General features: G+C 36.3%; 1 protein-coding gene across 1 annotated transcript in view; it reads left to right on the top strand.

Annotated features, from left to right (window-relative positions):
* Positions 1-26,899, top strand: part of Znf385d (zinc finger protein 385D) — a 285,620-nt gene that overhangs the window by 75,116 nt on the left and 183,605 nt on the right. The gene's annotated exons all lie outside the window — the stretch shown is intronic.

Genomic DNA, 26,899 nt, shown 5'->3' with positions numbered 1-26,899 from the left:
AGCCAGGCTCTTTCATGGGCAAAAGAAAAGAGATTGAATGTGATTGTGTGTCTTCTGGATAACACCAACAAGTCTATTTTGTTGTTTGTTGTTGTTGAGATATGTTGAATTTCAATTTGACCTATCTATTAGAATTATCAAGTTGGTATCTAAAATAAATTAAACATGTGTTTCTTGTGTCTGAGTCTTCTGCTTCATTGTTCAAATCTAATACTTCTTTCCTAATTTAACAAAGAGAGCTCTGATAATGACAATAGTGTTACATTTCATATATACAACACTTTTTTTTTTTCCTCCTTAAAGCAACTCAGGGCTCTGGTAACAAGAGTTTTAATATCATTTTCCTTCCTGCCCAGCCAAGTTAAGTCTGTCTTAAATTACTTTGCTTCTTTGGGTTTTGTCAACAGCTTTCTCAGCACAAGTTCAATTATTTTCTTGTTTCTGTTTCCACTTTTAAGATGTCTTTATAAGTTGGTAGATTCATCACATACATCATAATTCTTATTTTGTGCAAGCTGGTTGAGAGTATTTTCAGGATGGAAACTGGAGTAAGGGTTGAAAAGGTTAGAAACAAGTAAGTGACATATTTTTCAAATATCATCTGATTTGGATTCCAGCAGTTGTTATAATGCAGGTCTGAGCTTATCAATGACAGGATATGTCAATACAGCCAAAGCAAAGAGGATTAAGATGAGAGGTTCCTGAATGCCTAGAGATCTAAATAATACTTTTTTTTTTTTGCAACTGCTTGCCCCCATGATAGAGTTAAAAAAAAAAAATCTGCCCACAATTAAATAATTCTTCCTCAGGGGAAAGAAGCAGATATTGTGTTTCTTAATAGAACTTTGTCACGGGGACTTTGGACGTGCTAGTAAATAGTACAGAAATGTACTGTGCTTGTCCTTGCTCAATGGCAAGGGGAAATAAAACGATGGGGAGAGGAATTTTCCATAAGAACCTTGTTTTGAAATGGATAGGGCAAAAACAGAGCAGCATAAAGATCATGTTTACAAAACACAGGTTTCTAATCCTAGGTATTTCAAGAATAGTAGAGAAAAACTTGCTTGGCATCAAATTCCCTGACACTTCAATGACTACACTGAAGTCCCTCGGATCCCCTTCCTGGAGCTCCTTAAGTGGCTTCCTGGCACAGCCTTGTCCCCAGATACCTGGGGGATGATCCATAAGAGGTGGTCCACCTAGCCTTGGCTTCCACTTGGCATCTTGTCCTGCGGGTCCCACTTTAGCCTTAGAGCAGTTTAGGTAAAAATCTTGGAAGCTTATAAAATACCACGTTTAAAACTTTTGATCCGTCTTTCAGGAGACATTAAAAGCCCAGTGATTAACTGACAATGAGTCTTTTTTTTGTGTGTCATGAAACAAAGATGAGTGACATGCTGAGCTGTGAGACACCCAGCAAATCTCTTTACCTTCTTTGCTGCTTTTTCCTATTAGAGATAAAAGTGGACCTGATAATCTCTTCTTATACGACTGAGAGATTTGAGTGTTTTGGGTTTTGTTTTGTTTTTTCCTTGGTGGGCAAAGGCAGTGTTGTGTGGTGGTCAAGCTGGGCTCTGCAGTTAGACTTATTTAAGTCTCAAAACTACCTCTTATCCCCTATTCCCTGTGTACCTCACTAGCTTCATCCATAAAATGGGACTAATATAGCACCCTTTATAGGCATGTGATAATGATAATGTTGGTTAAATCATTCTGAACAGTGTCATGGAGTGAATGGTATTGTGTGTAGAAACTAACTTGTGAATCCTTCTGAGTATGAATGTGAGAGTTCACTGATTGATTACAAAAGTTTGACTTGATTATTTTTTCCTCTCTTGGATTTTGACTTGTGTTATGTGTGTCCCTTGAAGCAGGCTGCCCTCTGTTCCTACTGCTTATTCCTTGGTAATTCCCTTTCAAGATTGGCCAGGCTACTGCCAACTGAGGGTTAAGATGCTCCTTGCTCCCAAAGGAGGGGAATCATTGGAAAGCCCATAATCCATGTGACTGGGGACTCAGAATTAGGCCACAACCTGAATTCTTGATTTTTTTAAAGCATCTGTGAATCTCAGTCCACAAATTTGGCATGTAGAAGATACGATGTTATATTTTAATAAATTGATTTCTGTTTTAAAAGGGCTCATTCCATCAGGAGGTAATTCCAATCTAATTTTGTTTCAGGGTATGCTAAGTTTCTGGATTCTAACAGGTTATCTATCCAACTTTTGGTGGGAGACATGTCTCATCAAATTATTTTTCCACATAGGCATTCATGAGATATGGGCAGCCTGTGGTTAGCATAGCCCTTAAGATACTTGGCTTTTTCTGTAATTTACTTAAGACCCACAAACTTCAAAAGGCTGCAAGTTGTCCTTCACTCACAGATCCACCACACAGCTATTATTTCTTTGCAGAAAGCGAAAAACCATTTTGCTACCCAACAGTTTTGAGATCCATCTAACATTTTCAGAACAAAGTCCACAGTGATCAGACACTCTCTGTTATGCGTTCCTCCCCTAATGGAATATGAAAACACATACACACACACTCACTTACTCTACCCCCAATACGTAGATGTCCTTCATATGTATATCCTATATATGAAGGATTTCACATAGGTATTTATATACATGGATATATGTGGAGAGAGTGTGATGTGTATGGAGTCATCCCTATGTGAGGTAGGATGTGGCTGAAAGGTAAAGGAAAAATTTAAAAACACATTCTTTAAGGAAAAATTTAAAAACATTCTTGTAAGATCAAATATATAAAAACATGGGTAGCTATCTCAGATCATTCTACTTCTGCAAGAGCATAAACCATTAGTATTTGCATGTATGAAGGGCAGGAAGAATAATGAAGAATCTATGAAAATAAGCACTGTTAGGAGGGAAAGGAAACAGAGATAGAATCAGAGCTGATATCTGGGCGTAAAAGAGGACATTCAACGAAATCATTAGGATCTTTTGGTCTCAAAGTCAACTTTTGGGGATTGGAAACAGAAGTTCCCTGGTCTGGGAAATGTTGACTTTCTAGATGTTTCAAGAGCTTTAACACTAAAGCAATCTCTCCTTGAATTCCTCCTGTACCACTTACCCTGCCCTTTAATCTCTTAAGACATGGGGATTTCAGTGCTCAAAAACATTCTGATCTCAGTGATCCACCCTGAGTCTCGCATTTCTTGAACAGCACGAATCCTGGAAGTGAATAGATGACATTTAGGAAAGAGAATGAGCTTAGTCCATTCAGACAACTCCTATTTATTAAGCAGCTGCTATGTGCCAGGAATATTGATACCAAAGAGTACATCATGGCCCCTGCTATGAAAAGAAGTCAGTTTGTAAAGGAAAAGTTGAAAACTAAGGACATATTCACAAATAGGGCTGCGTTGATAGAGAAAGTTGTACAGGATAAAATATCAGCTTGGGGACAAGAGTGTGTTTATGACATTCTGGCTGTCCTAGTGGAGGTCTGTGAGGAAAAATAAACTATTCTCGGAATTCAAGCAGGGAGGGATTTAATGTAAGGCTTTAAGTGGAATCTTTGTGGATATTGGGCAAATGACAGTCTAAGAAGGCTGTTTTGGGCTGTTTTTTTTCCCAGCTTGCTTTCATGGAGTCAAGGAGTTGCAGAAACACAAGACACCCAGTAAGTCCAGTCAAATCCCATGGAATGCCTCTGATCAGTGGAATCAGCCAAGTTTGCATGTTCTGGCAGGGATCTGTGGGCATGCAGATCTTGGGCTCCTATCCTTGTGATGTGGGGGCACTGTGCAGGGCTGCCCACAGAAGACCCCTCTCTATGGGGTAGTGCAATGAGGTAGGTGGAGTCAGAAGCCTGATAGAGTCTGTCCTAAACTATGAAATTAACATAAACATCTCTGGTTCATTATCAGAGGTGCAGATGGATCTTAAAATTCTGGAGATTGAAGCTGAGAATGGGCTTGGGCAAGACCTGGCAATGTTGTCTAGGATGAGAGCTAATGAACAACAACAAAAAAATGATTGTGTCTCTTGACAGTTTCTTCTCAGGGTCTCACAGTAAGCCCTTTGTCTCTGTTTCTCTACCATATTTTCTTCCTATTAGGATCCATGGTTATGGCAATGGAGAATGTGTTTGTGGGGATTGATGGAACCTGATTCCACATCCTGCTTTCCATGGCTGTATCTCCCATTGGCATGAGGAGAACTGAGGAATATGGAGCTGAGGCACCTGTATGTGTCAGCTCCTCATTAAATATTGAGCCCTTCTTCCTTTCTGGAGATGCAGAAGGAAGAATGAGGAGGTCATGTGGAGAGGGCAGAGAGGAGAGTTAATAAAGGAGAGTGGCTGTTAATGTTTTAGTTAGCTCTGGCTTTAACATTGAACTGGACCTCAATTAGCATAGAAAAGTTGACTCTGGATTCTGTGCTGCTCTTCCATAGGCTGTGATTTCATTATGAAAGAGAGAAAACTGGGGAAGGGAGGGAGGTTGGGGGGGTGGCGCGGGACAGCAGGAGAGATTAAATCCAGTGCCTGATTCCACTCTAGCTCTTTCTGTTTCTCAAAAGTACCAACTGTTGGAAATTTGAATGCAGCATTAGTTTGGGTTCTGCTCAGCAATTTTGGAGTTTTTATCAGTTTGGCCACAGGAAAGTGGTGCTTTTGTTATTTATGGCCTTGCTTCTTCTATGTATCAGGGAAATCATGTTAAAATGCAGGTTCTGAGTCAGTTGTTCTGGGGTGGGGCCTGAGATTGTGAACATATGTAGGAGGGGAGGGAGAGCCAGGAAAAATATTAAAAGCATTGAACAATTCTTCATTCATTTCACAAATATGCATTGACCACTTACTATGTGCTGGGTCCTGAGAATTCGGTGGAAAAACTAATAAGCCAAATGCCTGAAGTTGTAGAACTTATTTTCTGGTGTTTATGTAGTGGGGATTTTGTAAGAGCACAAATAGGGAGATCTGAAGTGTTTGCAAGGTTCAGCTGTACCTCAGACATGATCTAGTTCTATTTTATCCTCCAGAAGTACTGTGAACCTCATTCATAGGATTTTGTTCAGGACTTGGTTACAGCTGCCTTTTATCAAATGCTTACTATGTGTCAAGTATCTGGCATTATCTTTTGCATTCTAACTGGTTAAAGGCCAAGATTTTTTATAATTTTTTTTTAAGATTTTGTGTATGTCATGATCTTAAAGTATTGCTGAGAAAAATACATGAATTTGTTTTGATTCATTTCTTCTTTGACTTCTTTCTTCTATAGACTTCGAGTTCTATAGAATAATTCTTAATGTTGAAAAATGTACCTATTGAAAATAATTCCATCCAGAAGCATAGACTAGTAAATATATTGGAGAGTATGAGGAGGAAGAAAAGGTTAATCTTTTAGTGATTGACTTACTGGGCATTTATTAGGCCCTGACTCTGTCTGACTGTAGTAAACACTAGAATTACAATGGCAATAATAGAAGAAGCAAGAGGAAGAGGAGAAATAGGATAAGAAAGGAGGCTGCGGAATAGTTCCTGTGTCTATGGAGTTGACACTGTTGGTTAGTCACCCCTTAAAACATTCTTCTCTAAGGAACTGGTAAAACATCAAGATGCTAGAACACCAGATTAGACAGTAAACTCTATGCAAGCAGGAACCCTAATATTGGCACACCTCATTTGTTGAAAATATGAGATGGGTAAATCATTCTATGAAGAGCTACACCTAAATGTTCAAAGTTCTTTGAAAGTTATTGCAACCTGAGTTCAAGAGAAGGACAGGTCTCTCGGGGGATCTGAGATCAGTGGCTTGTTAAGGTAATCATAATACAGATTAGTGGCTTTTTAAGATAATCATAATACAGGACCTCAAATATAACAATACTCGATGCATACTTCTTGAACGAATGATAAAGGATAGGCAGACATAGATGATCTGATAGAAAGAAAAACACATGGCAGATCGCTAAAAGGAGAGAAATGGCCATAATAGTTTATCAGAGAAGATATAATTGGTGGTGATAAGAAAGTAAAAATTGAGTACTCACTGTTTCATATTTATTTGATTACTTCTAATCAAAGTTATTAATATAAGTAATCATTAGGAAACATAAGCACGCCATTAAGCCATCCCCTTAATTCACATTCTGTTTTTTATTGGCTTGAGTTCGTTTACTGTTTATATAAAAGAAAGCAATGTAAAAATCCCAGGGGTTCCGTATAGAATGTACTCCAAAATCAGTTCTTTATAATATTCCTCAATTACTTCCTGAGAGCCCAGAAGGGCTTCGTGATAATAAAAGCATTGGTGAGGGGCTTTAAGGCTCTAAAAGGACAGATTAAATGAGCTTTACAGAGAGATTATTTAAGAACTGAAGCCTAACTGTGCATTTCTAATATTATAGGTAACAATACAGGACTCAGAACAGGAAATTTCAAATTCATGATTCTGTTATCCTCAGAGATACATTCTTCAGGATCTTCATTTCCTCCACCCTTTAAAATGGAAATGCAAGTTGAGCTTTCCTAACCCCTAAAAATCACAAGTTCCAAATGCTTTGAAATTAGAAAGATTTTGAGCACTGACATGACATCATAGGTAGAAAATTCCATGTGACATTGTGTGATATGTCACCATCAAAAAGCAGGAATGGTAAAAATATTGGGTAAAATTGCCTTCAGGCTAGGTGTATAAGGTGCACATCAAAGAAAAAAGAATCTCATGTTTTCCCCCAGTTCCATCTCTAAGATATGTTATCATGCATATGCACATATTTCAAAACCTGAAAATATTCCAAATCAGGAATACTTCTGGTACCAAGCATTTCAGACAGAGGATTCTCAACCTGCACCACCATATTTATTTGTACTCATTCTATTCTTTCTTTTACTTAAAAAAAAAACAAAAAACAAAACCCTTTGTACCTTGTTACCTGCTCCAGCTGTGTCATTGTTCCCACCTCCATCTCCCAGTTGGTGGCTGGAATTAGAGAAATAGTGGTTAAACACACTTCCATTTATTTTGTTCAAAGAGATATTAATTAAGTTCCGTTTCTACATTAATAACTGCTCTTTACCAAGTTTCCCTAAGTGCTGCTGTCACTAAAATAGGTAGGCAGCAGGGGTGAAATTATGGGTAGAAAAACAAGCTTGTCTTTCTGAGTCACAGCTGATACAGGGGTGGTGGAAATTTTTCAGGTTAAAAAATGCCCCGGTAAATACGGTATTGGTTACTAAGTTCCTTGTCCTTTGAAGACAGATGTAGCAGATTGGTACTTAGTTCTCTGTACATTAACTGTGTCGTATTTGGATAGCACAAGCCTCTTAAAAAACATCTGCTTATGAAGTCTTCCTTTATCATATGTTTCATTCTGAAACAAATATCTAAGCATGTTTGCTGATCCCTGCAGCTTCCTGTGAAAAAAGAAAGTTTTTAAAAGTCAAGCCAACTTATTATAATGATCCTGAAGCACAAACTGCCTTAAATGTTGAATATCCAGACTTAGAAATAAAAGCCTCAAGAACTGTACAGTTTACATATTTTCCTTTTTTAATAGGTGTTTACTCTTTGAGTAGCTAACACAGTTTCTTCTGATTCAAAATGCAAATAGAACAACAAAAAAAAGTTTCCTTACTGCTCTTCCCCTGCCTCTCAGTTCTGCTCTTAGAGGATGATCAATGTGGTAAGTTGTTATTATATTTGTCCTTCCAGAGAAAAAGATTGAGGCATGATACACCCACATATGTACTCTGCGTGGTCAGTGTAATCATAATGAGATAAAACTTTGCAAAGATTATATTTGATGTGTTTCTCACTCTTCCTTACTAACTATGATTCTGGGTAAAATAGGGGCGCTGAATTAAAAAAACAAAACAAGGGCTGGGGATGTGGCTCAAGTGGTAGCGCGCTCACCTGGCATGCATGTGGCCCGGGTTCGATCCTCGGCACCACATACCAACAAAGATGTTGTGTCCACCGAAAACTAAACAAAATAAATATTAAAATTCTCTCTCTCTCTCTCTCTCTCTTTAAAAAAACAACAATAACAACAAAAAACACACATACATGTAAGCTCACATCTCATTTTGTGATCTAATTGCTCTTTTGGAGATTGCTGTTCCCCACTTGAAAGTAGACATTTTAGAAATGAAAGGAAGTTTTTAGAGTTAATTTGTTTAGACTCTAACTCATTTTTTAAAATGATTGAGTGATGTTTGGTTGTATGGTTAGCAAATGGCAATGCTGAGAGAAAACTGAGACTCCTGATTTCTGTTTCTTATGAGAAAGCTGATCATGGAATCAGTGTTACACATTGAATTGTGCCATATTGAAGTCCTGACTCTCAGTCAATTAGAATGTAACCTTATTTGAAAATAGGGTCACTAAAGATGTGGTTAGTTAAGACGAGGTCATTATGCTGGGCCCCAGGTCCATTGTGACTTATGGGCTTACAAAAGTGGAAAATTTGGACTCAGAGGAACATGGAAAGGGAAGACCATATCAAGAGACATAGGGAGAAGCTGGGGAGATAGCTCAGTTGGTAGAGTGCTTGCTTTGAATGCACAAGGCCTTGGGTTCAATCCCCAGGACCACAAAATAAATAAATAAGCAAACAAATGAATAAATAAATAAAATAAAGAGACACAGGGAGAATGTCACCTACAAGCCAAGGAGAATGGAACACGCAGCCCTCAGAAGAACCAACCCTGCCAACACTTTGGTTTTTCATTTCTTGCCTCCAGAAATGAGAAATAATAAATCAATATTCCACCTAGGGCATGATAATGTTATACCAGTAGGAGAAGGATTTTCTAGATCCATCTAATATACTTACCTGCACTCCTAGGCATCTTGTCTATAATGTTCATGACAACTGGAAATCTACTTTTTGCTTGACTGAGTCTTGTGAGCAAGTCATAGTCACCTACAGAAGGAGGTTCTCTGTTTGGAGCCAGTTCAGGCTCCCTGTAACTCCTATAAACTTTGGAAGAGGCTAATACACAAGGTCTTGCTGTTTATAAAAATGTATTTATTGATCAAATAACAAGGGTTGGAAGGAAAGCCCTTTTGTACTCATTATCTTTGAATCTAATTTCAAAAGATCTTTACATGTTATAGATATTACCTGAATTATGTAGATAAGGAAACTCAACTCGAAGAGAAAAGGATTTGCCTCAAATAACATAGATAGGGAATCACTGAATCCTAGTTAGATTTCAGGGTCAGCAATAAAAGCCTAGTGAAATTTTGTTTGCAACATAGCTAGAGGATCCTTTTTTTCTGTAAATGGCAGTAGTTTTTTTTAATGAGCCGTGAGAACTTTGGTACACCACAAGAGCTAATTAACCAAACAGTCTTTACTACCTCAGAAATTTTAACCCCAAGAACACAAGCTATTTCCTAAACAAGATTCTGGCTGTGGTTGGATGGTTATGAGTAACTTCTAGGGCATCTGTTGATGTATGTGATGTAACCCACAGAAATGCTTATATTGTACATGTGCTATCATTGTCAGATAAACAAATAACATATAACTTTTAATAATATTGGTAATGATAATAAGTGAAAAAATCCATTCATATTCCTATAATAATTTAGGTTTTTTAAGATACACCTGCACTGGAGGAAATAAGTAGGAAAAAAAAAAACAAAACCCCACTAAACTTAGAATCTAAAAGATTCGAGTTCTGTGTTTAATATTTTATCTATAGCCTAAGGCATATTCCCGATTCTGCACTTTCTCATCTGTAAAACTAGAATATTGACCTCATATACATGTCTAAAGTTGTTAAAGATTCAAAATGTTACATAAATAGTAGGCATTGAGGAAGTCTATATGGACTCAGTCTCTGGTATTGGGAAGCTAGTGATCATTTTGTTGTAACCTCTGTAACTTGATTTGTTGCCCCTTTCAGTTTGGGTCCCTCCCTAAGGCCAAAATTGGCAGGAAAATGCATTTGCATAGCTAAATCCAGGTGAAAGATTGACTTTTCCAGACCTTCATTTGAGGATTGTCCTCTCTTGCATGCCCGGCTTCCTGCCAACACAAATACAAAGGGCAACCTTTCTGCTCTTTCTCACTACCCATCATCAAAAGGAATGAGAACTTTTTGCCCACAAGTATATTTGTTTCATGACTCAGTGCTTCTCAGTGTGGTCCACAGATCTGTTTTGGTCTAAGCATATTTACCTGTAATGAGGTAAGTACAGAAATTGAGAGTACACATTTGGAAGATTTTATAGCAAATTAAAGCAATTTGATATGTGTGCAAACCAAGAAGGTTTGTATGTTGTCTTCATTTTGTTCTCATAACTTCCATCGTGTTTTATGAAAGTAGTGATCTGTGACTGATGGGCACAGAGCTAGTCCTTCAGGAAAAAGTTGAGAAGCACTGGTCTGTTATATGTTAGATTTCAGGATTCCATCTGTATGTAGTAACTGAAGGGGGAATTTGAAGGTGTTATGTAGTAATTTGCACAAGGTACGGCTGCCAGCCACAAATACACTTTGACTTAGATTTCTTTAATTCTCTGTAATATCCCTTGTCTTGGGGAGGTGTGGCAATGCTGGATGGCTCTCTGCAGCTCCAAAGTCAAGACAGTAGTAGTGTCAAGTAAGAAAATTCATATTTTGTCTTTCTTTGAAGCATAACCCCTTCTCTCACATTTTATCTTGAGTTTGGGCAAGTAGTCAAATGGTAGAATTCATGGTTAATTCTGGAATTTCCTTTCTTGAGCACTCTAAAGTGGAATTTATTTCAAGAACCTTATCGGGGGATTTTTAAGGAACGGAAAATGAATATTTTAAGTGATTAAGAAATTAATAGGATTAAGAAATTTTGTTACCTTGATCTCTATGTCCAGTTTATTTTTTAAATAGAACCGATAGTCCAGTTGTACAAAAAGTTGGGAACATTTTTAAAGCAAGTTCTTCTAGGAAATTATACAGAAGTGTTAGTTTTACCAAAATATCCTATGCTGTTTAGAACACCTGTGATACCTCCTCTGTTAGTGTTTGTGATTTCTGCCATGGAATGCACAGCAAAATAATTATCCCTGCCTTTATTGGAACCTGTGATAGGAAAGTTGGATTATAGAGGTAACCAGCCATTTCTGTCACTTTCTACATACATGGAATTTTTTAACTCAGAGGTACTTGTGTTTGATGGGCTCTATGAGAAAAGTTACTCATTTTCTTGTTTGTTTTGTTTTCAGATAATTAACTTTTTCAGTAAATTCTTTTCATAAAATATGAATTTTTCAGAATCAGTTAGCTCTTATACTACCTGTAAGGTTCTTTGATATACCTTGGTATGAAGATCCTTATTTGGAATGAGGTAGAGGAATGAATAATTATTTTGAGCTCACAGTTTGTATTTAGTTTCACCTACATCAAATTATAATTAAAATTTGAAGTTTGAACAGAGGAAAAGGTAAATATATTCATATATGAATACATATATTTCTGCATGTTTCTGTGCATCATGGCTTAGAATAATGAACACAGGCATGTAGAAGACTCTTGAATATGTGTGTATCAAAATACATTATTAAAATGTTCACTTTAATTTTATTTATTTATTTATTATTTTTTTAAATACATGACCATAGTGGAATGCATTATACTCATTATTATCCGTATACAGCACAGTTTTTCATAACTCTGTATGTAAAGTATATTCACGCCAAATTATGCCATTATACATGTACTCTTTTTTTGCATTACAATTCTTAATGCACATACCACAATTTTTCATGTTACTGTTTGTATATAAGGTATGTTGACTCCAAATTCAAATCTTCATACATGTATTTTGTATAATGATGATCATCACATTCCCCTATCCTTGATATTCCCTTTCCCCCTCCCTTTCCCTCCCATCCCTCTTCCCTATCTATAAATAATCTTCCTCCCATGCTCTCCCTCCCTACCCCACTTTGAGTCATCTCCCTTATAATCTGTGAGGTGAACAGGGAGCCTACATCCTGTGAGCAAATTTTTGTTCCTCACACATCAGATAGAGAACAAATCTCTAAGGTATATAAAGAACTCAACAAGCCAAGCACCAAAAAACCCCAAATAATCCAATCAATAAATGGGCCAAGGACCTGTACAGACACTTCTCAGAAGAGGATATATAATCAATCAACAAATATATGAAAAAATGCTCACCATCTCTAGCAATCAGAGAAATGCAAATCAAAACTACTCTAAGATACCATCTCACTCCAGTCAGAATGGCAGCTATTATGAAGACAAACAACAAATATTGGCGAGGATGTGGGGAAAAAGATACATTCATACATTGCTGGTACAACTGCAAATTGGTACAGCCAATTTGGAAAACAGTATGGAGATTCCTTGAAAATCTGGGAATGGAACCACCATTTGACCCAGCTATTCCTCTTCTCAGACTATACCCAAAGTACCTAAAAACAGCATACTACAGGGACACAGCCACATCAATGTTTATAGCAGCACAATTTACAATAGCTAAACTGTGGGGCCAACCTAGATGTCATTCAGTGGATGAATGGATAAAAAAATGTGGAATTTATAACACAATGGAATATCACTTTAATTTTATCAGCAAAAAATTTAATATACTTATTCATAGATATTATCAATAAAAGTGTGTGTAAAATGATAAATTGTATTTAAGAGATTTGTGAAAGAGTATTTTTATGTGGAAATACCACAAAAGGGTAATGTTGGATGGAGGAGAAAGCACAAGTGGCAAAATGTGTATAGAATTATAGAATATGTGAGCATGTGTGCATTTTAAAATCATACCATAATGAGGGAACAGAAGATCAAAATTGATTCACGGTATATAGCAATGTGGACTGAAGACCACACATAAACCTTTATTTACAGGTAGTTTAGAGGGATGAATTGAGAGAGAACTGGATTGGGGAATAAAAGGAAACTTTAACATTTCTATAACATTCAAGATTTTGTTTTTTTAAAGAAGAAGTGCCAGAAACAATGGAGAGCTGTTGATATTCCCACAGATGATCAGTACATGCTTATTTAATATATCATCATTTATACATGTATTAAAAAACCTCATCAAATTTTCTAAATACTTAATTGCAACCTGTGCCACCTATAATATAGTATTAGTTATGGCACTGCTGATATTAACACTGAGGTGACAACTTCAGACATAAGTTTGTTTTGTCATCATGCCCTATCTCTGGTCTTCATTGCAGTTATGATTTGACACGTCCAAAGGCCTTATGGTAGAACTATTTAAATTAATATCAATGGATATTATTAATCTCAATCTTCTAGTATTTAGAAGTGGTTGAAAAGTCAGAGAAAGTGTTGACCATGTTTGGTTCCCTAACTCCTGAAATCAAATTCAGATTTACTTATTAAAGAGATTATCATTTGCTTTAAACACTTGAATATTCACTGAAGGTTAAAATAAAAAGTTAGTAAAATTATTGGTTTTTATTGATTCCTGGGTATGTTAGTATCAACTGTCATGGAGTCTGTGGTAGTTCTTTAGCTTGCATCAAATTTCAGAGGAGAGTAGGGATGGCATTTTAGAATCTTGGGATAATGAACATTACTATTCAAGCTTTGCCCTTTGATTATTTCTCAGAAATGGTCAACTTTATTTATACTTCCCTAAAAAAGTTGATCCAGCCAGCAAATTTAAAATGTCAAGTTGATACTTTAATTTCCTATTAAAAGGTCTCTACTTTTTAAGGAATTGCCATCATTTTTAGCTTAAGCACTGAGCTGTTAGGAAAATTTTAATTTTAGAAAAAGGATCCCTGAGCTCATCATAATATATCTATCATGAGACTGCTGAATGAAGAAGTCCAATTTACATATAAAGTTGGTTGGATGGACTTGTCTGTATATTCAATTTACTATATACATCCATTATTCAAAATAATTTTAGCAATGTCCTGGAGGAACTATACCCTCTGCCCCCACACCTGCACACACCAAAATTCTAGTCTGCTCTGCATACTGGCTGTAGCAGAATCCCCCGACCTCCAACTCCCGTGACCCCAGCACATAGCCCTGTGATCACAGGCATACTATGTTGTGCATCTAATGAATATATTCAATTTGGCTGAATTAAAATAATACAAATAACCTGCATCAGAACATAAATGAGATATTTTATATCCTGGTAGCTTATCTTCACTTTTTAGAAAAGGTTTCAGATTAAGATAATTGAAAGAGCCTGCAAAATATATTTCTAGTGAAAGCAACAATGTAAAAGCTGACATATTCCTCATAAAAGGAAAATAACCCACTTCAACAGCAGTGAGGAGCTTGAAATCAGTTAACTCCATTAGGTGTTGCATAATGACTTTGACTCTTCAAAGTCGGATGCAGTTCTCAGACAGTACCAGTAAGTCTGAAATGACGAGTAAAATCTCAGTATCTTGTTATACTCACGATTGTGTTTTAATGTTGATTTCTAATGTCATTGAACATGTCCACAGTCTAGGGGAGAATTGAAGAGCCCACATAACTCTCAGAATTCTTTGGAAAGCTCAAGGCATTATAGCTGTCATTCTAAATTGCATATTATTTGCTGAGGCCTGTGAACTATTTGAGGGAGTTTTTTTTTTGAGAAATTCCTTATAATAAGGAAAAAAACATAAATGAATGTAGTAGACACACCTTTCTTATCTGTGAGTCATACTGCCTGTGTATGACACACAGACTCAGAAGACCTTCACTATAATTGGCAGGGAGAAGCAGGTGTTAACTTTAGTATTTATAAATCCAGGAAAACCTAAAAGAACCACCAGCTGAAATAAAATACCACAGGAGCAAAGGAAAATGTCCCAAATTGAGTTTTGACCCCTGAAATCATTCGAGGAATTCAATGTTGTCAAAACTTGAATGTTATTTATATTTAATGTGGTATCCCATGGATTTCTAGAAATGTTGACTACATCTGAAATTCCTCATATCATGCTGTTATGTTAGTCACTTTTCCTATATCTTGAGTTTTTAAATAACAACATTGTAGGAGAGCCTCCCTTTCCATCATATCTTTGAGTCTTTTTGTGAATTTCAGTGTTTGTATATATGGCAATTAGTTCTATCATGACTATTTGATTCCTTGGGTATATTGTTCTCTTTTAATATAAGATGTTTTCTTTCTTTATATGTATATATTGGATGGTCTATAACTTATATCATTATAACTGATATTGGCAGCCTGTGTTTTCAAATAGTGAAGTAAAAGAATAAATATTTCCAGATTTCTCTTTGGTCCTGAGTCATATCCACATTATTTTCTTTTCTCTTATTTTTAATAATAATGAATAGGTAGCCTTTATGATGCTGAGCTAAGTTTCTTCTGTCACTAGTTTCTTCAGTGTTTTTATCACAAAGAGGTGTTGAATTCTGTCAAAGCCTTTTTCTACATCTCTTGAGGTGATTATGTGTGATTTTTGTTCTTGATTCTCTTATGTGGTGTCTTAAGTTTATTGATTTGTTAAATTGAATCATTCTTGCATCCCTGGAATGAAGCTAACTTGGTCATGGCATATGATCTTTTCAGTGTGATACTGAGCTTTATTTAGTAATATTTTATTAAGAATTTTTGCTATGTGTCTAGAAATATACTTGTTCTAAATTTTTTCAATTCATTAAAATATAAAAGGCTTCAAAATAGTTTCTGATGATCAGTCCTCTGGATTTCAGTGGTGTCTGTTGTGATATCTCATTTTTATCTCTAATTTTTAAATTTGGGTCTTCTCTCTCCTTCTCCCTCTCTTTTGGTTGGTTTTGAAAAGAGTGTTTCAATTTTGTTTATCTTGCATAGAACAAAATTTTTGTTTCATTGATTCTTTGAATTGTTTTTATTAAGTTCAGCACTGATCTTTTCGTTTTCTTCTTATTTTGGTTGTTGTTTTTGTTTTGTTTTTCAAAGACCTTGAGATGAATCATTGGGTTATTTGGCATCTGATTTTTTTTTTTTTTAAATATAGGCATTCACACCTGTGTGTCCCAGAGGTTTTCATATGTCAAATTTCTAGTCACATTTGATTATAAGAATTTTTAAATTTCTATCTTGATTGCTTCAGTGACTTATATGTCATTAAAAAGTGTGTTGTTCAGTTTCTGTATGTTTGTATAATTTCTTTACTTTCTGTTGATTTCTAATTTCATTCTATGTGATCTGATAAGATGCAAGGGGTTACTTAAACTATCTTGTATTGTGGCCTAACATATGATCCATTTTGGAGAAGGTTCCATGAGCAGCTGAAAAGAATGCATATTCAGCTATATTTTGGTGAACTATTCATTAAATGTCTGTCGAGTCTCTATAGTATCTTTGCCGATTTTATGTCTAGATGACCTGATAGAGAGGTCTCTTGAACTCACACATTGTTACTGTACTGGGTCCTATCTGATACTTGACTTAAAATTATACTACAGAGTTGTAGTAACTAAAACAGCGTAGTATTGGTATAAAAACAGACATTTAGGCCAACGGAATAGAAGACACAGAGACAAACACACAGCTATAGCCATCTGATTCTTTACATATGTGCTAAAAACATACATTGGAGGAAAGATAGCCTCTTTAACAAATGGTCCTGGGAAAATTGGGTGGCCCTATATACAAGAATTAAACTAGATCCCTATCTCCCACCCTGTACAAACATCAACTCACAGTGGATGAAAAAAATCTACAAATAAGACCATAAACTTCACAGCTGTTAGAAGAAAACTTACAGAAAACAATTCAACGTTAGGCATGGGTAATAACTTCCTGAATAAGATTCCTGAAACTCAGAAAATGAAAGCAAGAATCAATCAATAAATTAAAAAGCTCTGCACAGCCAAGGAAACAAGTTAGCATCATGAAGAGATAGATAGCCCACAGAATGGGAGAAGATCTTCCAGCTACTCTTCCAACAGAGAACTAATATCTACTATGTATAAAGAATTCAAAAAACTCAACATCAAAATAAACTTCATTCAGTCAATGGGCAAATGAACTGACTAGGCAATTCTCAAAAGAATAACTATAAATGGATAACAATTACATGAAAAAAATGTTTAACATCTTTAGTGATCAGGGAAAGTCAAATTAAAACTATGATGAGATTCCATCTCACTCCAGTCAGAATGGCAGTCATCAAGAATACAAACAGTAATAAATGCTAAAGAGGATATGAGGGAACAAAGAACATACTGTTGGTGGGACTGCAAATAAGTATGACCACTATGGAAATCAGTGTGGAGGTTCCTCAAAAGAGTAAAAAAAAAAATGAACTACTATATGATCCAGCTTGTTGTTTATCTAAAAGAATTAGAGTGAACATACTTTAGGGATATATGCATGCCCTTGTTTATTACAGTCCAATTTGAAATAGTCAAGTTATGGAATTGGCCTAGATGTCTGTCTATAGATGGATGGATAAAGAAAAAGTGGTGCATATATACACAATAGAGTTTTGTTCAACCATAAAGAAGAATGAAATTATGTTCTTTGCTGGGAAAGGAATTGAACCAGAGAGCATCATACTAAGCAAAATAAACCAGACACACAAAGACAAATTTTCTCTTGTTATGATTTGGAGGTGAGGTGTCCCCCAAAAGCTCATCTGTGAGACAATGAAATATGGTTCAGGGCTGGGGTTGTAGCTTGACGGTGGAGCGCTGGCCTAGCATGTGCAAGGCCCCTAGTTCAATTCTCAGCACCACATAAAAATAAATAAATAACATAAAGATATTGTGTTCAACTACAACTAAAAAATAAATTTAAAAAAATGGTTCAGAGGAAAAATATTTGGGTTGTGAGAGTCTAAACCCAATCTGTGAATTAATCCCCTGATAGGGTTAGCTGAAGTGGTAGGGTGTGGCTGGAGGAGGTGGGAATTGAGGTGTGGCTATAGGACATGTCTTTATATCTGGAGAGTGGAGTCTCTCTCTGCTTCCTGATCATTATGACATAAGCTGCTGCCCTCTGCCACCCTCTACCGCCATGATGTTCAACCTCACCTCAGGCCTTGAGGAATGGAGCTGGCCTTCTATGGAGTTAGACCTCTGAAACCATGAGCCCTTAAATAAATTTTTTCTTCTTACAGTTGTTCTGGTCAGATCCCTTAGTCACAACAGTCACATATGTGGAGGCTACAAGGACAAAGGGAAAGAACGAAAGTTTGAAGTCATGAAAGTAGAAGGGAAATCATTAGGGTAGAAGAAGGGAAGAGGAAGGGTTAAGGGGAGGTACTTGGGAGTAATTGTTTCCAAACCATGATATATACATGTATGAACACACCACAATGAAACCCACTATTCTGCATAATTAATACGATTAAGTGAAATTAATAAATGCCAGAGGCAAAAAAAGAAACAATCATGGCATAAATAAAAATATTTGGATGTGGAATTTTCTTTAAAAAGCATCCAGATATAATAAAAACCTGTATTTCAGTTTACTTTTTTTTTTTTTTAAAGTCTTTCAATGGAACACTAATGTTCAAGGGCATGGCCCAAGGAACTTTACTACTGATATCATTAACGTATGTTTCATAATTGAGAGGTTTGTGTGCATGACTTTTAACTCTTGATTACTCTCAAATACCTTCCCTTAACCCTCCCTCTTCCCTTCCAATGTGCCCCTTCCTCTATGCTGATGAAATAAAAGGAACAATTTGTAAGTGTAAAAATGTATATCAGTTTCCTAACAAACAATGGCCTGTGAATTAGTGTAGGAAATGAACATAAACTGAAAACCGTGACATTCGTTAGATTTATTGAATTGAATTGAATAGGTGTTGAAGACACAGGAGTTTAGTGAACTTATATTTTAAAACAAGAAATATTGTTCAAATTTTTACCTTCAGAATGTACATCATTTAATTGTTGGAATGAACGTATTTCAAAGTGCCCTTTAAAAAAGTAACTTCTTATAACCTTCTAGTCATTCATTAATTTAGTAAATATCAGTATTACTGGAAATGTTGTAGTTCTAGAAGAAAGAATAACCAAGACTCAGTCTTGATCCAGAGAGCCTGAACAAGTTTTGTTCTAATTCATTAATTAATAAGCTTTCTCTTGTTGTGTAGCTAATATAGATCTAAACCATGCTAGACACTCTCTGATGTTGTAGAATAAATGAAGAATACAGCTCATAATTTAGCTGAGGGAGAAGGCATGAGAAATCTCCATATTATAAATAATTCAAGAAGTAAATTCAAGACTACTAATTTGACATATTGATTTTCTTTAATGAATTCACTCCTATGTGGACCAAATAAAAAATATTGGAAAAAATGAATTCTAGCTTATGCTATTGTTTTTTTTAGCTGACTTGCATTTATGATAAATGAGCTATATGCATTTTTGCATTCAATATTAGTAATTAAATGGTGCTTTGAGCTTTTTAAAACTTTGAATAAAAGAGACTGGGGTTTTACATATATTCTAGCTATGAAGAATTGCTTTGCAAGAATTTCTCTTTTCGCAAATGAGACTCTCATGGAAGAGCTTTTTTTCATTATGTCCTCAGAAAGGATAGTTGGTGTCATTTTTTTACAAAATGTTTTTTTTTTTTTTGATGTGGTTGGACAACCTTTCACCTTCAGAAAGTGCATTATTTATTTGTTGGAATTAACATATTTGTTAACTATGAAATTTTATTTCCAAAAAATAGTGTGTTGATTAACATTAATTAACATTTGTTGGAATTAACATTTTATTGTGCTCCCAAATTTCAGTGTGCCATTTAGTGAAATTATGCTCTTTTGCTTGTACTTCGAAGTTGCAGATAAAGCTGATTGATGTGTCTCTAGACTACACACAGAATAGCAAAGATGAAGAGCTAAAGACCAAGAAGTTTGGAATCAAGGATCTTAGTTTTGTATTCTAGACTGATTATTACTAGATTTGTAATATTGGAAAAGTTACTTTGTTTTTTCATATCTCAGTTTTCTCATCTGTAAAATGGATGCAATACTGACTCATTTCGTGGATGGATTAATAAGATATCACATATCTTATTTCCTGGAGCACACTTTCTTAGGGTAGTTGTGAAGGAAGGTATAATCATTGCTCCATTGTTTGTTTCTTGGTAAATCCTTCTCATTCTTTTGTCACACTTTAACATCCTACTTGCCTGTCAAATTCTGTTAGGGGACATCTTACTGAAGTAATCATAGGTGATTCTGCAGATTTTAATTGACAATTGTTCCTTTCTCCAGTCATTATCAAGCTTTATAGAAAACTAAAACTCCAAACAAGATTGTGATTACCCACTGCATTACTACCTTAGTTTGTGCAAGGGGCAACTCATACGATAGATCTCTAAACTGTAACTGTCTACAGACCCTAGTTCTCGAGCCTGCCCAAGCCTCTCTGGAGTCTCAGTCCCTCAGATTCATCTTTAAATGCAAATCATCCTCATAAAGGAGATTCAATGAAGTGCTCTCCAGATTTGTCAAGTCTTAATGAGTAAAAACTGCTTTAAAATAAATTTTAATAAAGCATGTTAAGTAATATTTTAATGAGTTGAAGTTTACACTCTTTTTACTTAATAGGATTCATATGTAAGAGATCAATGATTATTTTATTCTACTAAGCCTATAAAATTGTTAATGGATGACATATAATATTATAGCACATAAAATCTACAGTTAAATTTAGGCAGTTGATAACCTGTTTTTTAAAAGCTACATTTAAAATGAAAAGTGAGGTACTTTAACAAAGTATTTATTTAAAGTATCAGGAATAGAAAGGGAGAAACATATCTTACTAGCATAATTAATTATGTGGGTAAAAGAAACAGACTTATGCGTAATGAAAGTGGAATAAAGTTGTTATTTTATGGATTGAACGGTGTGGGTGGGTATTATATAATTAGCTGTATCACCTGACATTCTTCCGACCTAAAGGTCTCTTGAAAAATAAGCATAGGTTTTTTTTTGTTTGTTTGTTTTTAAATAACTGTGATCTTAAGTAAATGGAGGGAAGGAAAAATGGATAGGAAGGGAGAGAAAGAGGGAAGAATTATCACTGCTACTTTAGAATATTCTTCTAAAGAAATGTGGTTCTGGAAATAATTACTAGTAATCTAGTAGTGAAACTCTCAAATTGAGGTTTTGTGGTTTTATTATTTGTTATTTAGGAAATTCCTTTAAAATATTAATACTTCAAAAGTAACTATAATTTACTTAAAAAACCACATCCACATTTGGATTATGAGACTTATTCTGGATATTTGGATTGTTCTGTGAATATAATGTTGAAAATATTAACTCTGTCTGTACCTGCTATTTCATTGGTTTCTGTTTTGCCTAGACACAAGAAACTACATATATCATTATGAAACCGATCACCAATTGAAAAGATCACTGGCAGCTTATTATAAATGGCAGGTTAGAGAAGCACTTTGGATTGGCTCTCAATGCTGTCTACCTTTGATTGCAGGGAGCCGTAGCTCACACAGGCTGGGCACTGCTGCCCTTACAGGAATCCACCTGCTCTTTGCACTGTTCTCTTCATGGCCTGACACACTGAAGCTCATGGCTGTGAAAGCAGGCTGAGTACATTCTTGGATGATGAAAGGAAGGAAAGTAAGTGGGAGGGCCTGTGCAGGCCTCTGATGGTAGAGAAGGAAAGAAAGCCTTGTTTCTCTATAACTGCCTGTGAAGTGGGTGGAAATGAAGAGTTGTCAGAACAATCAGGCTTTCTCTATGACATGTTTTCAAAGTTGACTGTTGGGCACCTTCCCACGGAGGTGGTCAGCTCATAATAGGCGCTCAGTATTTATTGAGTGCATTAGTCTCCATTACTACCGAAAATAGTCTGTGGCCTCTGAGTCCTTTTTCAAAATTGTCGCTTAGGTTCAGAGATGAAGAGTGAAGTTCAGATCTGAGCATTGCCACTTAGTAGCCATGGCTCTTTGCCCATTCGCTTCACCTCCTTTGACATCTAACTCCTCATCTATAAGGTAAGGGTCATAGCGTACGGCACAGTAGTGAGCTCTGTGGAGGTCACATGAGATGTTTACGTGGCACCTAGCACATCCAAGATATGTGTGTGCCCAGGTCATTTTCTTCTTCATTTTCTTAAACATAACCAAATCCATGACTGGATTTACTTCCATGGCCTGTTTCCATAACCCCAAATGATATATCCCTCTTTCTCAACTTTTGAAAAAAAAAAAAACAATTGGAAAAAAAAATTGCCTGAAGTTTTCCTTCTTCAAGAAAAAGTTACAGGCACTGTGGTCTTCGTAACCTCTCTCCTTTAGGTATCCTCCCATATTTGAGGGCTCAACTTCTCTGAAATAGCTTTGTACATAAAGCTCATCTGAAATCAGTCCTTTGGAGCTTGCTGCCTTTAAGGGTAGAAGTCAAACTTGAAGTTCACCTATATTGAATTCTAATTCAAATTTGGACCAAAAATGCAAACCCTTTCTGGTGAAGAAGAAGTTTCTTAACCTTTACTAATGTACTTTTTTTTTTCCCTCTGTTCGTTATGCTGAACATGGACCCAGTAAAGCTAAACTGAAAGAAAATAAATAAATAAATAAATAAATAAAAACCCAGCAAGTGTGACTTGGAGACTAGAAACCACTAGTTGAAACGAAGAAGTCAGTTTGTATTTATCTGGTTGCATCTTTCTTTCCCTGGCACAGGATTGTCGGTGTCAAACTTGACAGTGAGCATTGGTGACTGCCCCCAGAGTAGCTGGAGACTAAAGGTGTTTTTGTTGGGGTATGGGTCTTTGGTGTCCCAAACAAAGGATGGAGCAAGACATAAGTAACCATCAAATTAGAGGCTTATTGAAGGTGGAGGTGAGAGTAGCACTCTGTAGAACAGGGTAGGCTAAGTGAGAAAGAGAGGTTCAAGCCCCAATATCTGGAAATCAGTGTTTTATACACTGAGCTGTGAAGCATCCTCTTTCCTCTATGGGCCAGATTGAAGACCTTGCATCGTTGGCTCCCATTGGTTACAGCATGATACCTGATTAGAATATTGTCCAACTTTCCCCCATTCCTTACTCTAGAAAACCTACTTAGAGTACTGTCTACTGTACCCGCATTGCTCACTGTAAAATACCACACCTGTGGTGGGAGATGTCATGGTAATAAGTCCTTAGTGGTGGAAGTTATCATGGTAATGGGGCTTGTAGTAAACAGGGACATGATGTCCAGTCTTCCTGTCTTGTCCTCTAGTGGCATCTTGCCCTCCTTTATCTTGGCATCCCTGAACTAACACAGTGAATTTGAGCTTCTCCATAACTCAGCTCCTAATAACATCTATAGAAGTTGTACCAACTAACCTAACCTAACAGCTCTATTTCTCTAATTTTCCCACCATACTTTTAAAACCCCCAGTTTGGCCTACCAGTGACTTCAGAGGTTTTCACTTCCTTTCCAAGCTTTGCTCTCACCCTCAAAAAAGGAGCCTGTCCATGAAGAATAATACCCCATGAGGCTTCTCTGTTCATTAAGTTTTTCTTTCTCTACCAATTCTAGTGGAGTTAAGATCCCCCACTATTAGCGACATTCTGGACAAAAGGGTTAGTAGGTTAGTTAAGCACTTGTCTGCAAATGTGCGAGTTGTAGGGGTCTCAACTGTCCTCTTCCCTTGCTTCTTCATGCTCCAGGTTCCAGCTGCTGTTGGGATCTCGCCACCTTGCAACCCCTCCCCCCAACAACTGCTTGTTTTAGCAATGACTCTAACAACCTTGGCTGCAATTTGCTTTGGATGACTATTGACTGACGAGTGTGAATTTGACAGTATGACTGGTGTCAGTTCCAGTAATGTCATCGAGGGCAAGACCCTGATATCATACAGGCTTCAATTAGGAATTCACAAAACTTTTCCCAGGAACGTTGTATCAAACATATACTGAGTTTTCTGTCTTAGAAGACTTCAAGGTCATTGGGCTCTACTTGGCTGCTTATTTTTAAAGTTACTTTGACATTTTTTTTTTTTTCCTGGGCTACTGGTTCTTGTATTGTATTTTGAGACAGTATCTCACTTAGTGGCTGAGGTTAGCCTCAAACTTGCAATTCTACCTTGGACTCTTGAGTAGCTGGGATTATAGGAGTGATCCACCACCACTCCTGGCAGATTTGTCATTTTTAAATATGGAAGTTGTGCTGCTTCTCAGATGATCACTTTTTTGTTTGTATGTTTTGAACAAAGTGTCATAGAAATAAAAAGAAAAGCCATCTGAGTTTAGTATCATGTGAACTAGAACAATAAACCAGGCAGTTTGCTGGACATTTCATCTAGGTGATGACTAGAATGAAGTGTAGCCTTAAAAGTAAACTTTTACACAGTAATGTGGCCTGTTTCATCTCAGAAGTGTGATCCATGAGTGATATGGTGCAAATTTTAATCTATAAAGATATGTATGTAGGAACTTTAACATTTTTCCCTAAAAACTGAGCTCAGTTTTTATTGTGTACATGTGGTTAAAAAATACAAATTTTATGGATTCATTTCCTTTGATTTCCAGGTGGATATACAAATTATGGGTGTTTTAAGAATATCAGGGCTCAGGAGACACCTTTGTGCTTTTCTGTTCATGGTGGCAAAGGATAGGATGTTCCCTGTTCTATACCATTTGATTCTTGGTTTTTCAGCCATGTAAGTTGCTATTTTAACCCTTTGTTCTACATGCTTTTTATTTATTTTATGTACTGGGGATTAAACGTAGAGGTGGTTAACTCCTGAGCCACATCCCCAACCCTTTTAATATTTATTTAAACACAGGGTCTCTCTGAGTTGCTTAGGGCTACTCTGTCGCTGGCTTTGAACTTGGGATCCCCCTGCTTCAACCTTTGGAGCCACTGGGATTATAGGTGTGTGCCACCACACCTGGGTTGTAGCCCTTTCTTCCAAATGGACACTGTCCAATAGGACTTTTTGCGGTGTTGGAACTGTTTTCTACCTGTACGGTTCAATTGGACAGTCAGTGACAATGTGTGGCTATTGAGCACCTGAAACGTGGCTAATGTGACTGAGTTTCTAAATGTTTAATTTTATTTCATTTAATATTTTACTTATATAGCCATACATGGCAAGATGTCTACTGCATTGGATAACATAATTGTAAACCATAGAGTCTCTGCAGGTCACCTTGCTTTCAGCCATTTGTACATATCATTCAGGTTCTCCAAATTTATTTATTCATTTCTCCCATGACACTCTGGATGTTTGGAAAATTGCAGAGCAATAATAGCCTCAAAGCTACTCCTAAAGGAGTATATGAAAAGTAATTTTATTGAATGAATGTCACTGGAACATTCATTCTGGAATTGTGTGACATTGACTCAGACTCATCTGCTTAGATCCATATGTATATTATTTATATATATTTATATTAATAAATATATTAATATATTTATATTCGTAAATAAATGAATACAGAATAAATTTATTTATTTATTTATTTATTACAGTAGGCACAAGAAAATTCTGGGCTCTGGCTATTTTACCAGACCATCCTGGTGTTAGGAGATGGGGATGGAATGAAATGGTTTCTTCTTTCTCTACCTTCCCTGAAATGCATGTGATGATCCTGTCATTCAGCTATTCATCTTGACTCTTATTTTCCAACTTATGCTAGGTTTTTGTGTTTTTCGTCCTCTGACTTTCTGCTCCCTTCCTCACCACAAGGATTGGTGTTATCCTTCAAGAAAAGATAGCTTTTACACAAGTGGGCATTGTGTATTTTCATGTCTACTTTGTACACTGTGCCTGAAAAGCCCAACTCTTACAATTCAAAATGTTGAGTTTTGAAAATCAAGTGCATTTTCTCTCACTTTTTATTGTAAAATATACACACAGACACACACACATATATGTATATATATATATATGTATATATTTTATTTTAAATATGGTCTTGTTAACCATATTTTTATACCTTTATTTTTATTTATTTTTTATGTGGTACCAGGTATCGAACCCAGTGCCTCACGTATGCTAGGAAAGCGCTCTACCACTGAGGCACAACCTCAGCTCCCCTTTTTAACCATTTTTAAATGTACATTTCAGTGGTATTAAGTATATTTACTCTGTTGTGCATTCATCACCCCTATCTGTCTTTAGAACTTCATCTTCCAGATTAAACTCCGTACCTGTCAAACAACAGTCCCTGTCCTCCTCTCCTCAAGCTGTGGCAACCACCAATCTACTTTGTCTCTATGAATGTGAATATTTAAGGAACTTCATATAAGTGGAATCCTGCAAAGTTCCTTCTTTTGTGTTTGGTTAATTTCACTTTAAATAATGTCCTTAGCATTCTACTTCGGACGTGTCAGAATTTCCTTCTGACCCCCGACTACATAATATTCCCTTGTGTGTACATACCACATTTTGTTTATCCATGCACTTGTTAGTGGACTTTCAGGTTATTTCTGCCTGTGGCTATTGTGAATAATGCTGCTGTGAACATTGGTGTACAAATATCTGCTTGCAATCCTCTAGAGAATATGCTCAGAAATCTGTTTTTTTCCATTATCAATGAATGCTGCTGACTGAATAGGAGTATGATGGGAGTGACTCCACCAGTCTTGACTTACAAAAGGTATGTTATGTCACGTCATGAAGGAGAGTGCTTAAAAGGAGACCTGATTTGTTCTGCATTTTGAAATGATAACTATTTTGCATTGCCAGGATGGAAAAGGGGGTGGGAATGTGATAATAGAATAGAGAGATGTAATATGGCTTAAAAAGGAAGAATCTGATTTACATGGCAGGAGGACCAAACAACAGATGGATATAACCCATGAAAGCCCCAGGGATAGGAATAAAAATAATGGTTTTCTTTTCCTCCTTCCCTCTCTCCCACCGCTGTTCATCCCTTTTCCCTCCTCTGCCTTCTCTTCCTCTTCTTCTTTACTAATTTCTCTTCACAAACCTGTGTGGTACCCTGTTTCCTTTTTCAAATTAAAA

Source organism: Urocitellus parryii, chromosome 3, assembly GCF_045843805.1.
Source record: "Urocitellus parryii isolate mUroPar1 chromosome 3, mUroPar1.hap1, whole genome shotgun sequence".
In the NCBI taxonomy this organism is placed as follows: Eukaryota; Metazoa; Chordata; class Mammalia; order Rodentia; family Sciuridae; genus Urocitellus; species Urocitellus parryii.
This window is presented reverse-complemented; position numbering and strand designations above follow the sequence as displayed.